Consider the following 17,098-nt stretch of genomic DNA (forward strand, 5'->3'; position numbering starts at 1 on the left):
CTTTGTTACCCCTCCGCATTTGGTTCTATTTAAAACACTCAGCTACTGTTTTGCTTGTGCTACCCTAAATAAAATTGTAAATAAACACAAAAAAAATATAAAACTCTGGGGTCTCTGTGACAAAAGGAAAAGTTGATGAGGAGGTGATGCGCATGTGCTAGATTAAATATTGACTACCATAAAAATGTTACTGTTCTTTAACAAGTACTTCTCTGGCGGGAACAGACGTTGGCATTTTTCTTTTACTTCAAATAGTGAAGGCGCAGTAATCTATTAACCAAGTCACTGAAGCATGAACTGCTTATAAAGCCGCATGGTTCCCTGCCCATCATTCATTTATTATGTAGTAAGCAGGGGTTCTGCCCATATTACCCTCCCAAACCTAGGCAAGGAGCATCACAAGGATGAAAAAGTAGAGTAAGTGGTACTGAGGAAAAAATAAAGCATAAGCTACTTCAAAACAGGATACAATTTATTATCCTGTTTTCTACAGTGTTTTTGTAGTCATTAAATGATATAATTTAAGAAGGACAATGTTAAGAATCACAAGACCAGGTGGCCAGATTATATACAACAGACAAAAGACTAACAAACCTTATAATTGCAATATATACATTATATATACACAACGATGTACCCTAAACAAAAGAAAAAAGGGAAGAACACAATCAATTTTCTGTCGACACAGTCGCGGTCGCGTTTCCGCCAGTAGTTTCTTCTAGCTTCATCAGGACAAGGGTACCTAAACAAAAGAAAAAAGGGAAGAACACAATCAATTTTCTGTCGACGCAGTCGCGGTCGCGTTTCCGCCAGTAGTTTCTTGTGGCTTCATCAGGACAAGGGTACTTAAGATGATCAAGCGGTCCCCCCCCAGAGGGGACACCACCCTGGGGATACAGCCAACCTCTTCTTACGGGACAAACAATTCGGGCTCTCCTTGCTACTCCAAAAACATCGAATCTGGGTCTAAAGAAGTATATTATCCAAGGGCGTGTATTTAAGCACACACCTGGGCGTATCACACACCCTCAACTGAATCGCGGGAACCACCTCTACGACTACAGCTCCCCAGATCACCATTAAACCGGAGAGGCACTCAACGCTCATCCAACAGATCCACCGTCCTAGAGTCAGTAAACATCATTCATTTATGCCAATAAAGAGCTGACATTTTAATTCAGAGAATGGTGTAAATTGCGTCATTGCAGCTACCATAAACCCTAAACCAAGAGGGAAACATATCGGTTTATGAACTTCTTTTTGTGGCCAGAATTGGGCGTTTTTGAGTTACATAGTCAGAAAACATAACTACCGAACAAGGGAAATAAACTCCAAAATTCAACCTCAATGGTGAGACGCACAGCTAACACCATCCCCCACAACCACCACACGACACATGCAACTGAAAAATTGCAACTATAAGCACACTGGTTAAATATAAAAACCTTTTACTTCAATGGGTCCCTTTTCACAAGAAGAAAACGATTTTTTGGAAACTTGCTACTGTTGGTAAATAATCATAAATCTCTCCAGACATGATTCTGGTGTTCTTTCCAAACCTCTGTTTTTTCGTAGGGTGGGATTCGGCCAGGCTCTGTACACAGGCAGGGAAGCCCGGATGTGTTGTTCAGAGCCTCAGGAAGTTAATGACGACACATGCAACCCGGCTCTGGCGCGGGGCTCAGAACTATGTGGGGTTGCGTATCTCAGAGGGAAACCACATTTAAGGAATTTTAATTCATAAGAAAACCACACACCGGGGGTCAAACCACACAGTTCTTTGTCTCACACTTGGTTTACATAACGTGATAGTTTTTGACAGAACAAAAGACACGCTGGAATGCTGAACAAGTACATCCTAACCTTATAAATATCTCAGCAGATCCTTTACAGTCTGAGTCACCAACCCTACACGCCACGGAAACAAGCATTGGCAATGCCAGTCATTCTAGCTTTTTTATATTGAAAGGCTCTTCGCAAACTACCTGATAAAAAGAAGTTGGATATGGATAAAGTAGCAGTAATGTCCAGCCCATGGAGGAGACCGGGTCAGCACGGAGTTGGGGTGGTGGGGGGCTGTGAAGGATCCAAATGGCGAGCGGGAAGGACTGGGTGGATGGTGTGGGTAGCATCATGAACCAGAAAAGGGAAAAAGGCTTGTATTGTGAGACAGGTCAGACCTCAAGAACTAAAGTAGTACCTTCCCCTTGGCACTGACAGAGTGCGAAACAATAGACAGACTGGTTCAGAGGGGTAAATGGTAAGTTCAAGTCATCGTCATTTCCTTTATTTTGGCTTTGTGCAAACCATGCTAGGCATAATACATACAAAAAGGCAGCTATTACAATATAACAAGAAATATAAAAGATGCAAATATTATGATATAACAACAAGTATAACGAGCATTGGCCGCACGGCCGTAAAAGTAACGGCTGCGCGGCCGTGCAAGTGATCGCGATTGCGGTGAAAGTGATCGCCATCGCAAGGAGCAGCGATCGGGCTGGAAGGGAGGCAGATGGTGGCTGTGCACGTCCACGCTCGCGTGAACGCAAGCGCTCGGCCACCAAAAGCCTGTGGCAGCACTTTGAAAACCCACACACTAAATTTCTTGCAATGCAGCGCATGCACTGGCTCAGCGAGACCTAAAAAGGTCAAAAGTGAGCCCATTACAATATGCTTATGCGGCAAACATAACCTAAAGGCGAAGAGATACGTTTTCAACCTTTTTAAGCCACCAAAAGAAACCTTTTAAGCACAGACCATCACAAACTTACCAAATCAACAAGTGTACAGTGGCGAAGTCAGTTGAATACTTTGTAGTCCTTTACGTCTACAGTGGCAGAAAACAGCTCAATACTTTGCTGTATGTTTAATAGAAGACAACTATGTTCCACTAAAAGAAAACTGCAAAGCATTATACCCACACACATGTAACAAAATTATTACAATAGAGCAAATGTTTAAGTATAAGTCTAAAAAAGTAAACCAACATGGTCCAAAATACGCTTTCAGCCATAAATAAATGAATTAAATTAAAAACATAACAACCTTCCAGATACCAGCTAAACACTTTTAACCACATATAAAGACACATACAAATAAAATATGCCTTTCCATGTCCTAAACAGCACATAAAAGATGTTACGTTAAAAAAATACATTACTAAAATGCATAACCTCACCGTTAATAAATACACATATAACAATTACGTACCAAATGCTAAACAATGTTCCAAAATATCAATTTAGAATGACATACAAAGCCATGCAACTAGAAGTGTCACAACTGGTTACAAATTTGGATGAGTGATAATAACTGATAGGGTAGCTAAGCGAGTAAACGGTTCCTGCTGATGAAGTAGGTACTCCAGTCTGCACCAGTCTGACCCTGATAATGAGGGTATCACAGAACAGCTGAAAGGAGTGTTATGTTTTTAGCCCCTGAATCTATCCTAAAGAGCAAAGTTGAACTTTTCCTGTTTATGTGCAGTATTCCCTAAAAGAAGCTGATGTGCAAACAGGAGCAGCGCTCTTCCGAGAAAACCTGAGAATGGGAAGGGCAGAGAGCTAGTGCGTGTTCAAAAAAGAGAAGGAAAAAAGAGTAGTGAAAAAAGGGAAGACCGGGTGCTAAAGTTAATGCAGGAAAAATGAGCTGATACCGGTGCTCATTACTAAAATGCTCAAGAAGAATGTTAACAAATACAAATATTACAATTTAGCGGACCGATAACCCTGGGCATTAAAAACGCTATGCTTAAAAAACAAAAGCATTACTAATACTCACACGATTCAGAAAAGGGGGTGGTGATGAACAGAGTGTCAGAATTAAGCAGACCACTCTTACCCAGTCCAAAGATCAGGGCTTGATCCATCACCGTTATTTAGCTCACTGCCCCATCCCAGCTCAGAACCTGGCTATATGCAAATTAGTCTGTCCCTGGCCCAGTGCATCATGGGAACAGGGCAGACCAAACTACCAAGCCAATTCTTCACCAGAAAGGAGACAAGCTACCGGGGACCGGTTTCTGGCATTTCAGCCTCGTCGGCCCGGCTTGCTTGAATCCTGATGGAGCAGTGAGCAAGGGACTCATGTCTGAGTATACCCTGCCACACCGATAGTGGCCAAAAACGATTCAGAAAAGGGGGTGGTGATGAACAGAGTGTCTGAATTAAGCAGACCACTCTTACCCAGTCCAAAGATCAGGGCTTGATCCATCACCGTTATTTAGCTCACTGCCCCATCCCAGCTCAGAACCTGGCTATATGCAAATTAGTCTGTCCCTGGCCCAGTGCATCATGGGAACAGGGCAGACCAAACTACCAAGCCAATTCTTCACCAGAAAGGAGACAAGCTACCCGGGACCGGTTTCTGGCATTTCAGCCTCGTCGGCCCGGCTTGCTTGAATCCTGATGGAGCAGTGAGCAAGGGACTCATGTCTGAGTATACCCTGCCACACCTATAGTGGCCAAAAACGATTCAGAAAAGGGGGTGGTGATGAACAGAGTGTCTGAATTAAGCAGACCACTCTTACCCAGTCCAAAGATCAGGGCTTGATCCATCACCGTTATTTAGCTCACTGCCCCATCCCAGCTCAGAACCTGGCTATATGCAAATTAGTCTGTCCCTGGCCCAGTGCATCATGGGAACAGGGCAGACCAAACTACCAAGCCAATTCTTCACCAGAAAGGAGACAAGCTACCGGGGACCGGTTTCTGGCATTTCAGCCTCGTCGGCCCGGCTTGCTTGAATCCTGATGGAGCAGTGAGCAAGGGACTCATGTCTGAGTATACCCTGCCACACCTATAGTGGCCAAAAACGATTCAGAAAAGGGGGTGGTGATGAACAGAGTGTCTGAATTAAGCAGACCACTCTTACCCAGTCCAAAGATCAGGGCTTGATCCATCACCGTTATTTAGCTCACTGCCCCATCCCAGCTCAGAACCTGGCTATATGCAAATTAGTCTGTCCCTGGCCCAGTGCATCATGGGAACAGGGCAGACCAAACTACCAAGCCAATTCTTCAACAGAAAGGAGACAAGCTACCGGGGACCGGTTTCTGGCATTTCTGCCTCGTCGGCCCGGCTTGCTTGAATCCTGATGGAGCAGTGAGCAAGGGACTCATGTCTGAGTATACCCTGCCACACCTATAGTGGCCAAAAACGATTCAGAAAAGGGGGTGGTGATGAACAGAGTGTCTGAATTAAGCAGACCACTCTTACCCAGTCCAAAGATCAGGGCTTGATCCATCACCGTTATTTAGCTCACTGCCCCATCCCAGCTCAGAACATGGCTATATGCAAATTAATCTGTCCCTGGCCCAGTGCATCATGGGAACAGGGCAGACCAAACTACCAAGCCAATTCTTCACCAGAAAGGAGACAAGCTACCGGGGACCGGTTTCTGGCATTTCAGCCTCGTCGGCCCGGCTTGCTTGAATCCTGATGGAGCAGTGAGCAAGGGACTCATGTCTGAGTATACCCTGCCACACCTATAGTGGCCAAAAATGATTCAGAAAAGGGGGTGGTGATGAACAGAGTGTCTGAATTAAGCAGACCACTCTTACCCAGTCCAAAGATCAGGGCTTGATCCATCACCGTTATTTAGCTCACTGCCCCATCCCAGCTCAGAACCTGGCTATATGCAAATTAGTCTGTCCCTGGCCCAGTGCATCATGGGAACAGGGCAGACCAAACTACCAAGCCAATTCTTCACCAGAAAGGAGACAAGCTACCGGGGACCGGTTTCTGGCATTTCAGCCTCGTCGGCCCGGCTTGCTTGAATCCTGATGGAGCAGTGAGCAAGGGACTCATGTCTGAGTATACCCTGCCACACCTATAGTGGCCAAAAACGATTCAGAAAAGGGGATGGTGATGAACAGAGTGTCTGAATTGAGCAGACCACTCTTACCCAGTCCAAAGATCAGGGCTTGATCCATCACCGTTATTTAGCTCACTGCCCCATCCCAGCTCAGAACCTGGCTATATGCAAATTAGTCTGACCCTGGCCCAGTGCATCATGGGAACAGGGCAGACCAAACTACCAAGCCAATTCTTCACCAGAAAGGAGACAAGCTACCGGGGACCGGTTTCTGGAATTTCAGCCTCGTCGGCCCGGCTTGCTTGAATCCTGATGGAGCAGTGAGCAAGGGACTCATGTCTGAGTATACCCTGCCACACCTATAGTGGCCAAAAACGATTCAGAAAAGGGGGTGGTGATGAACAGAGTGTCTGAATTAAGCAGACCACTCTTACCCAGTCCAAAGATCAGGGCTTGATCCATCACCGTTATTTAGCTCACTGCCCCATCCCAGCTCAGAACCTGGCTATATGCAAATTAGTCTGTCCCTGGCCCAGTGCATCATGGGAACAGGGCAGACCAAACTACCAAGCCAATTCTTCACCAGAAAAGGAGACAAGCTACCGGGGACCGGTTTCTGGCATTTCAGCCTCGTCGGCCCGGCTTGCTTGAATCCTGATGGAGCAGTGAGCAAGGGACTCATGTCTGAGTATACCCTGCCACACCTATAGTGGCCAAAAACGATTCAGAAAAGGGGGTGGTGATGAACAGAGTGTCTGAATTAAGCAGACCACTCTTACCCAGTCCAAAGATCAGGGCTTGATCCATCACCGTTATTTAGCTCACTGCCCCATCCCAGCTCAGAACCTGGCTATATGCAAATTAGTCTGTCCCTGGCCCAGTCCATCATGGGAACAGGGCAGACCAAACTACCAAGCCAATTCTTCACCAGAAAGGAGACAAGCTACCGGGGACCGGTTTCTGGCATTTTAGCCTCGTCGGCCCGGCTTGCTTGAATCCTGATGGAGCAGTGAGCAAGGGACTCATGTCTGAGTATACCCTGCCACACCTATAGTGGCCAAAAACGATTCAGAAAAGGGGGTGGTGATGAACAGAGTGTCTGAATTAAGCAGACCACTCTTACCCAGTCCAAAGATCAGGGCTTGATCCATCACCGTTATTTAGCTCACTGCCCCATCCCAGCTCAGAACCTGGCTATATGCAAATTAGTCTGTCCCTGGCCCAGTGCATCATGGGAACAGGGCAGACCAAACTACCAAGCCAATTCTTCACCAGAAAGGAGACAAGCTACCGGGGACCGGTTTCTGGCATTTCAGCCTCGTCGGCCCGGCTTGCTTGAATCCTGATGGAGCAGTGAGCAAGGGACTCATGTCTGAGTATACCCTGCCACACCTATAGTGGCCAAAAACGATTCAGAAAAGGGGGTGGTGATGAACAGAGTGTCTGAATTAAGCAGACCACTCTTACCCAGTCCAAAGATCAGGGCTTGATCCATCACCGTTATTTAGCTCACTGCCCCATCCCAGCTCAGAACCTGGCTATATGCAAATTAGTCTGTCCCTGGCCCAGTGCATCATGGGAACAGGGCAGACCAAACTACCAAGCCAATTCTTCACCAGAAAGGAGACAAGCTACCGGGGACCGGTTTCTGGCATTTCAGCCTATTCGGACCGGCTTGCTTGAATCCTGATGGAGCAGTGAGCAAGGGACTCATGTCTGAGTATACCCTGCCACACCTATAGTGGCCAAAAACGATTCAGAAAAGGGGGTGGTGATGAACAGAGTGTCTGAATTAAGCAGACCACTCTTACCCAGTCCAAAGATCAGGGCTTGATCCATCACCGTTATTTAGCTCACTGCCCCATCCCAACTCAGAACCTGGCTAAATGCAAATTAGTCTGTCCCTGGCCCAGTGCATCATGGGAACAGGGCAGACCAAACTACCAAGCCAATTCTTCACCAGAAAGGAGACAAGCTACCGGGGACCGGTTTCTGGCATTTCAGCCTCGTCGGCCCGGCTTGCTTGAATCCTGATGGAGCAGTGAGCAAGGGACTCATGTCTGAGTATACCCTGCCACACCTATAGTGGCCAAAAACGATTCAGAAAAGGGGGTGGTGATGAACAGAGTGTCTGAATTAAGCAGACCACTCTTACCCAGTCCAAAGATCAGAGCTTGATCCATCACCGTTATTTAGCTCACTGCCCCATCCCAGCTCAGAACCTGGCTATATGCAAATTAATCTGTCCCTGGCCCAGTGCATCATGGGAACAGGGCAGACCAAACTACCAAGCCAATTCTTCACCAGAAAGGAGACAAGCTACCGGGGACCGGTTTCTGGCATTTCAGCCTCGTCGGCCCGGCTTGCTTGAATCCTGATGGAGCAGTGAGCAAGGGACTCATGTCTGAGTATACCCTGCCATACCTATAGTGGCCAAAAACGATTCAGAAAAGGGGGTGGTGATGAACAGAGTGTCTGAATTAAGCAGACCACTCTTACCCAGTCCAAAGATCAGGGCTTGATCCATCACCGTTATTTAGCTCACTGCCCCATCCCAGCTCAGAACCTGGCTATATGCAAATTAGTCTGTCCCTGGCCCAGTGCATCATGGGAACAGGGCAGACCAAACTACCAAGCCAATTCTTCACCAGAAAGGAGACAAGCTACCGGGGACCGGTTTCTGGCATTTCAGCCTCGTCGGCCCGGCTTGCTTGAATCCTGATGGAGCAGTGAGCAAGGGACTCATGTCTGAGTATACCCTGCCACACCTATAGTGGCCAAAAACGATTCAGAAAAGGGGGTGGTGATGAACAGAGTGTCTGAATTAAGCAGACCACTCTTACCCAGTCCAAAGATCAGGGCTTGATCCATCACCGTTATTTAGCTCACTGCCCCATCCCAGCTCAGAACCTGGCTATATGCAAATTAGTCTGTCCCTGGCCCAGTGCATCATGGGAACAGGGCAGACCAAACTACCAAGCCAATTCTTCACCAGAAAGGAGACAAGCTACCGGGGACCGGTTTCTGGCATTTCAGCCTATTCGGACCGGCTTGCTTGAATCCTGATGGAGCAGTGAGCAAGGGACTCATGTCTGAGTATACCCTGCCACACCTATAGTGGCCAAAAACGATTCAGAAAAGGGGGTGGTGATGAACAGAGTGTCTGAATTAAGCAGACCACTCTTACCCAGTCCAAAGATCAGGGCTTGATCCATCACCGTTATTTAGCTCACTGCCCCATCCCAACTCAGAACCTGGCTAAATGCAAATTAGTCTGTCCCTGGCCCAGTGCATCATGGGAACAGGGCAGACCAAACTACCAAGCCAATTCTTCACCAGAAAGGAGACAAGCTACCGGGGACCGGTTTCTGGCATTTCAGCCTCGTCGGCCCGGCTTGCTTGAATCCTGATGGAGCAGTGAGCAAGGGACTCATGTCTGAGTATACCCTGCCACACCTATAGTGGCCAAAAACGATTCAGAAAAGGGGGTGGTGATGAACAGAGTGTCTGAATTAAGCAGACCACTCTTACCCAGTCCAAAGATCAGAGCTTGATCCATCACCGTTATTTAGCTCACTGCCCCATCCCAGCTCAGAACCTGGCTATATGCAAATTAATCTGTCCCTGGCCCAGTGCATCATGGGAACAGGGCAGACCAAACTACCAAGCCAATTCTTCACCAGAAAGGAGACAAGCTACCGGGGACCGGTTTCTGGCATTTCAGCCTCGTCGGCCCGGCTTGCTTGAATCCTGATGGAGCAGTGAGCAAGGGACTCATGTCTGAGTATACCCTGCCATACCTATAGTGGCCAAAAACGATTCAGAAAAGGGGGTGGTGATGAACAGAGTGTCTGAATTAAGCAGACCACTCTTACCCAGTCCAAAGATCAGGGCTTGATCCATCACCGTTATTTAGCTCACTGCCCCATCCCAGCTCAGAACCTGGCTATATGCAAATTAGTCTGTCCCTGGCCCAGTGCATCATGGGAACAGGGCAGACCAAACTACCAAGCCAATTCTTCACCAGAAAGGAGACAAGCTACCGGGGACCGGTTTCTGGCATTTCAGCCTCGTCGGCCCGGCTTGCTTGAATCCTGATGGAGCAGTGAGCAAGGGACTCATGTCTGAGTATACCCTGCCACACCTATAGTGGCCAAAAACGATTCAGACAAGTGTGGAAGGGTATGCTCAGATGTGAGTCCCTTGCTCACTGCACCATCAGGATTCAAGCAAGCCGGGCCGAAGACGGCTGCAATGCCAGAAACCGGTCCCCGGAAGCTTGTTTCCTTTCCAGTAAAGAATTGGCTTGGTAGTTTGGTCTGCCCTGTTCCCATGATGCACTGGGCCAGGGTCAGACCAATTTGCATGTAGCCAGGTTCTGAACTGGGATGGTGCAGTGAGCTAAAAAACGGTGATGGATCAAGCCCTGATCTTTTGACTGGGTAGGAGTGTTCTGCTTAATTCAGATACTCTGTCCATCACCACCCCCCTTTTTGAATCGTTTTGGCCACCACAAGTGTGGAAGGGTATGCTCAGATGTGAGTCCCTTGCTCACTGCACCATCAGGATTCAAGCAAGCCGGGCCGAAGACGGCTGCAATGCCAGAAACCGGTCCCCGGAAGCTTGTTTCCTTTCCAGTAAAGAATTGGCTTGGTAGTTTGGTCTGCCCTGTTCCCATGATGCACTGGGCCAGGGTCAGACTAATTTGCATGTAGCCAGGTTCTGAACTGGGATGGTGCAGTGAGCTAAAAAATGGTGATGGATCAAGCCCTGATCTTTTGACTGGGTAGGAGTGTTCTGCTTAATTCAGATACTCTGTCCATCACCACCCCCCTTTTTGAATCGTTTTGGCCACCACAAGTGTGGAAGGGTATGCTCAGATGTGAGTCCCTTGCTCACTGCACCATCAGGATTCAAGCAAGCCGGGCCGAAGACGGCTGCAATGCCAGAAACCGGTCCCCGGAAGCTTGTTTCCTTTCCAGTAAAGAATTGGCTTGGTAGTTTGGTCTGCCCTGTTCCCATGATGCACTGGGCCAGGGTCAGACTAATTTGCATGTAGCCAGGTTCTGAACTGGGATGGTGCAGTGAGCTAAAAAACGGCGATGGATCAAGCCCTGATCTTTTGACTGGGTAGGAGTGTTCTGCTTAATTCAGATACTCTGTCCATCACCACCCCCCTTTTTGAATCGTTTTGGCCACCACAAGTGTGGAAGGGTATGCTCAGATGTGAGTCCCTTGCTCACTGCACCATCAGGATTCAAGCAAGCCGGGCCGAAGACGGCTGCAATGCCAGAAACCGGTCCCCGGAAGCTTGTTTCCTTTCCAGTAAAGAATTGGCTTGGTAGTTTGGTCTGCCCTGTTCCCATGATGCACTGGGCCAGGGTCAGACTAATTTGCATGTAGCCAGGTTCTGAACTGGGATGGTGCAGTGAGCTAAAAAACGGTGATGGATCAAGCCCTGATCTTTTGACTGGGTAGGAGTGTTCTGCTTAATTCAGATACTCTGTCCATCACCACCCCCCTTTTTGAATCGTTTTGGCCACCACAAGTGTGGAAGGGTATGCTCAGATGTGAGTCCCTTGCTCACTGCACCATCAGGATTCAAGCAAGCCGGGCCGAAGACGGCTGCAATGCCAGAAACCGGTCCCCGGAAGCTTGTTTCCTTTCCAGTAAAGAATTGGCTTGGTAGTTTGGTCTGCCCTGTTCCCATGATGCACTGGGCCAGGGTCAGACTAATTTGCATGTAGCCAGGTTCTGAACTGGGATGGTGCAGTGAGCTAAAAAACGGTGATGGATCAAGCCCTGATCTTTTGACTGGGTAGGAGTGTTCTGCTTAATTCAGATACTCTGTCCATCACCACCCCCCTTTTTGAATCGTTTACTAATACTCACAAGCGCGACTTTAACAAAAATAAACAAATAAAACAGACAGCTAACCCTGGATATTAGCGCAATTTTGCAGCATGTTAAAAATTCGAAACAGTAACATAACACAGTCCGTTTGAAACATAAATAAACACATTGTGCTGTAAATAAATTAATTGCATAACAAGTTTTAGCCGTAAGTAAATAAATTAGAAAGCCACACATCCATTTTCAGCCATAAGTAAATAAATAAATTAAAATGCACACAACATTCACAATACCAACTAAGCACTTTTAAGAGGAGCTACAAACGAATTGTGCACATAGAACAACAAGCAATGGAGTGTTAGGCAGGGCAGGAGAGGCAGCAGTATCACAACTGTGGTGGTAAGAGGGGTGGAAGGAAGAATGTTATATTTAAATGTAAGCTACTAGGGCGCTGAAGCTGAACACAAACAAAATGTAACCACGCGGGAAAGCAAGAAAAAGCAGTCCCTCGAAGAACAGATAAAGAACCATAGCGGAATGAGACAGTACTAAGCCCCTGCTCTGTGGGAGGAAAAAAGAGAGAAAGGAGGGACAAGGAGGCAGAACCAACCATTAGCAAGCAAGGATTTTTAAAGGACACTGACATAGACAAATGAAAAGCAATGGCAAGAAAGGGGATGCACTTTAAGCTAATAAACTGATTACAGCAAGTCTCGAAGAGACAGCTATGCGCTGTCTAACTCGACCTAAAAAGGCTATTTCTCAGGCCATTAGCAGATGAGGCAAGCATGCTATTTCTCAGGCTTATAAGCCGGCTGGGGAGGTTGGCCTATTCAAATAACTGCACTCCACTAGAGGAGTTTCTACTTCTTGGGCGGAGATTGGTGGTCCTTTGATTCAGGAAATCTGTCATGCAGCAACATGGCCTTCCCATTTGATGTTTGTGCATAATTTTTATTTTGTGAAAACTTTTTATTGTCATAAGTTCAAAAACAGTGCTGATTACACATAGCAATCTCCATTATCATGATACACTCATTACAGGGTATTTTAACAGGTAATACATTGTACACAGTTACCTTATTCCATAACTTAACTTATCTAAGTGTCTGGGTCCCTGATCCCGGGCATGTGAGCGGTTCTCTAATGGTGCGTGTGGGCTAGTTGCTTAAGTCTTAGTCTGATTCCTCTGCCGGGGGGGGGGCACAAATATTGCAGCGGAACAAATTCCACTTGCCCCACACCCGCTCCCACTTTTTGGGACACCCTCTGTGTATGAAGACTGCCTTTTTAGCCACCATTGTTCTATCCATGTCTTGACACCAGTGCTTTTGTCGGGGGCAGTGGGCGCGCCCCAATGCTGTGCGATATTGCATTCAGCTAGCGTAATCCCAAGGGTCACCCAGTCCTGTGCTGCATGGCTGAGGTCTGTTGGCTCCCAAATATTGAGGAGGCACCTTTTTGGCTCAGGGGGAACTTCGATACCACACACCCGAGTAATTGTCTCCATGACTGCCTCCCAATAGTGTGTTATGTTGGGACAGTCCCATAGCGTATGGTAAAACGTGCCCTGTTTCCCACATCCCCGCAGACACAGAGGTGTCTCAGTCCGACCGATTTTGTGGAGCATGGTTCTAGTGTAGTACGTCCTATGTAGGATCTTCAATTGCACCAACTGTAGTCGGAACGGAATTGTCACCTCTCGCGGGGACGCCAAAGCTTCTTGCCAGTCCTGGTCGTCCATGTCCCCCAGGTCAGTCTGCCATTTGTCTCGTAAGGTGTGCGTGGGATCTTTCTGATAACTGATTAGTTTGCGATAAGTGAGAGAAATTGCTTTTTTAGTGAGATGGTCTGTAAGGAGGCGGTCCTCGAGTGGCGATGATTCGGGGAGATCGGCGCCTCTGGGTATGGCCTTTGTAAGTGCGTGCTTAATTTGTGTATAGCGAAACTGTTCTGAGTCATCCATTTGATACGTTGTTCGCAGTTGGGCAAATGTCACTACCTCTCCCTTCTTCCAGAGGTCCCCAATTCTCGAGATACCAATATGGTCCCATTGAGCGAAACCTTTACTGTAGCGGAGCATACCTAGTTTGGGCGTGTCCCACAGTGGTGTGAGTTGGGTGAGGACTCCTTCCCAGCCTTGCGCTCGCTGCGCAGCGAACTACTATATATATATATATTGTATGTGCAGTGGGGCCGATCCACGCGTCTTTTTTGTTCTTGTCGTAAAGCGCCACCAGGGGTCCGTCGGCCCCAAGAGTGTGCCTGTCAATTCGGAGGGCTGTTTGCTCCTGCGGGGCATGGAACCAGTGGTTCACTACTATAAGTTGTGAGGCCCTGTAATACAGTTGTATACTGGGCAAGGTGATTCCACCATCGTACCAGCTCCTAGTGAGTTCCGATAGGGCTATGCAGGGGGGATTTCCACCCCAGAGGAGCAGTCCCACCTCAGCCTCGATGGCTTTGAAATAGGAGTTTGGGACTGGGGTAGGTGTGTTTTTTAGGGCGTACAGGAACCGCGGGAGAGCCATCATTTTGAATAAGGTTGCACGGCCCAGGAGGGTCAGGGGTAGTGCATGCCAGTGCTTTACATAGTTTTTAAGTCTCAGGAGAGGGGTCACAAGATTTCACTCGTAGAATTGAGTAAGGTCTGGTGTAATGTGGATGCCCAGGTATTTAAAACAGTCTTTCCCGAGTTGTATCGTTACTCCCCAGGGCAGGCGCGGGGGACCGTGGAAGACAAATGAAACCGATTTCGCCCAGTTAATCATATAGCCTGAGTATCTGCCATAGGATGCACAGATATCTAATGAACAATTAATTGAGCGGCAGGGGGAGGTCGTGTATAGTAATATATCATCTGCGTACAGTGATATACGGTCCTCCCACCCTTCCGTCCATCGCAGTCCCCGTATCCCCGAGTCGCGTCTTATCCAAGTCGCGAGGGGCTCAAGCACCAGAGCAAATAGGAGCGGGGACAGGGGACATCCCTGTCTGGTCCCGCGCCCCAGAAGAAAGTCCTCAGATATGCGGCCATTGACCACTACGTGTGCCATGGGTTGTGTATACAGCAACCGCACCCACGCATGAAAATTGGGGCCCAAAGCCAAAATGTTGCAGCACTGCGAACATGAATGACCACTCCACCCGATCAAAGGCCATACTGGCGTCCAAGGATAGGATGACTGCCTCTTCTTGGATGGTGGACATTCGGGCCATTACGCCTTAGGTTCATTGCTGTATTACGGCCCGGCATAAAACCGGATTGATCAGGGTGTATGAGAGACGTGAGTTGCGGTTGGACCCTGGAGGCTAGTACTTTTGCTAATATTTTTGCCTCCGCGTTGAGGAGTGAAATTGGATGGTAGAAGGTGCAGTCCTGAGGGGGCTTGCCACGTTTTGGGATCGTCACTAAAGTCGCTATCCTTTGATCCCTGGGGAGTATTCCCTTATCTAGACTGTCTTTATACATTGTTAATAAGTGAGGCCCCAGCCTTTCCGCTTCTGTTTTGTAGAGTTCCACGGGAATGCCGTTGGGACATAGTGCTTTGCCTGATTGCAGCCACCTAAGTGCAGCCGTGATTTCGTCCACTGTGAGTGGCTCGTCAAGTGCGTCGGCGTCCTGGGGTGTCAGAGTTGGCAAACGGATATCTTTGAGAAAGACCAAATTCTCTTCTACCATGGCATCTGTGGTGAGTGTGCACACTGCCTCATAATGTCACGCGAAGGCTGCAACTATGTCTTGTGGGTCCGTTATGTCCTCCCCAGAAGCTAGGTGTAAGTGAGCCACCCAGCGACTAGCACGTTCTTTCTTGTCTAGCCAGGCCAGCAACTTACTGGCCTTGTCCCCACCTCATAAACCATGTATTGCGTTTTTGTGGCTTTCGCCCTGGCGTCCTCCCATGCATAGTCCCTGTAAGCTTGTCTAGCCAAAATTAGAATATGTGTTGTCTTGTCAGTCTGGGCTCTTGCGTGTTCTTCTTTGGCTAGGCTAACTGTGCTCTCAAGTTCTTGCACTTGCCAGGCCTTGTCTCGTTTGTGTGAAGTTATTGCGGATATGGCCTGACCGCGCAGCACTGTCTTGTATGCCTCCCATAGAGTACTAGGAGAAGCCACAGAGTGTGGGTTTTCTTGGAAGTATTATTTCGTGGTTTTGTGCAGTTGTTTCCTAATAGTCGGGACCTTCAAGTACCCCGGGTAAATTGGATAGATGTGTCTTCATCCCATGTGATGCGATGTGTAGGTTACCGATATGGGGAAGTGATCAGATATTTCTGTAGGAAGGTGTGTGATCTCTGTGATCGCCGCAAGGCTCGTCGGGGACGAAAGGATATAATCTTTCCTTGACAGACTATTGTGGGCTCCTGAGTGATATGTGTATTGGCGTGTCATGGGGTGTAGCCCGCGCCAAACGTCCACAAGCCCTAGAGCTTCCGTGAAGTCTTGTAGATGTGTGAGGGGGTTCCCTTGGTGGCACCCTATCCCAGGAGGCATCAAGAACGGCGTTAAAGGCACCTCCTATAACCAGTTTCCCAAGGGGTAAGGTGAGTAGGAGCTTACCGAGAGCTGGGAGTGCCAGACTATGGAGTGCAGGAGGTCCATATACGGAAACTAGGTTGTAAGCTTGTCCTTCCCACTGACAGGAAAGTGCCGCAAAGCGCACCTGATCATCTGTCTGGGTGCTCTGTATTATTAACGGGTAGCTCTTTCGTACCAGTATCCCCGCCCCTCTAGATCCCGTAGTGAATTCGGTGTGCACTATCATTTTAAACCCCCATCTGTCCAGTTCTTTAGTGGCAGTTCCCACCAAATGAGTTTCCTGTAGGAAGACCACTGATGGAGTTTGTCTCTTAAGATATTGTAGTACTAGCCCTCTTTTAATTTTGTTGCCTAGGCATTAACATTCCATGATATGAGGGTAAGGGTAAGGGGGGGGCTGGGCTTGTGAGTGTCGTCCAGACATAATTGTGAGGGGTCAGGAACTATGTCCCTCGGGACGGTGAGGCAACTTTGGGACATTGGAGTCGTGTGCGCGAGTTGATGGGTTCCCTGTGCATTAACCCTAAAGTGTATGGCATCAGCATTAAACAGTTAAACATATCTAAAAAAGAGAGTACAAACTCTAACAATACCTTAAATAACACCCCCCCTCCACCCCTCTCCCTGCCTCCCTGCTAGACGGATTTCCAACTACCCACCACCCCAACTGTGCAGAGTGCTTTAGTCCCATAAACAGTACTTGCGTGTGGAGGGAGAGGTCACCCGGAGCACTCTGAACATCCCTTCGCTCAAAGACGTTGAAGAGGTCAGGACGTTACAGTAAGTATGGCATCTGAATTGAAAAGTTAAGTACAGTTGTAAGTCTCTAGTGGGCCAATCCTGATGTTTGTGCATCATTACTGTCTTGATTTGTCTTCTGAATCTGATG

General features: G+C 48.0%; 1 protein-coding gene across 1 annotated transcript in view; it reads left to right on the forward strand.

Annotated features, from left to right (window-relative positions):
• Positions 1-17,098, forward strand: part of LOC144823470 (carotenoid-cleaving dioxygenase, mitochondrial-like) — a 323,728-nt gene that overhangs the window by 47,536 nt on the left and 259,094 nt on the right. The window lies entirely within an intron of this gene.

Source organism: Lissotriton helveticus, chromosome 3_1 (assembly GCF_964261635.1).
Source record: "Lissotriton helveticus chromosome 3_1, aLisHel1.1, whole genome shotgun sequence".
In the NCBI taxonomy this organism is placed as follows: domain Eukaryota; kingdom Metazoa; phylum Chordata; class Amphibia; order Caudata; family Salamandridae; genus Lissotriton; species Lissotriton helveticus.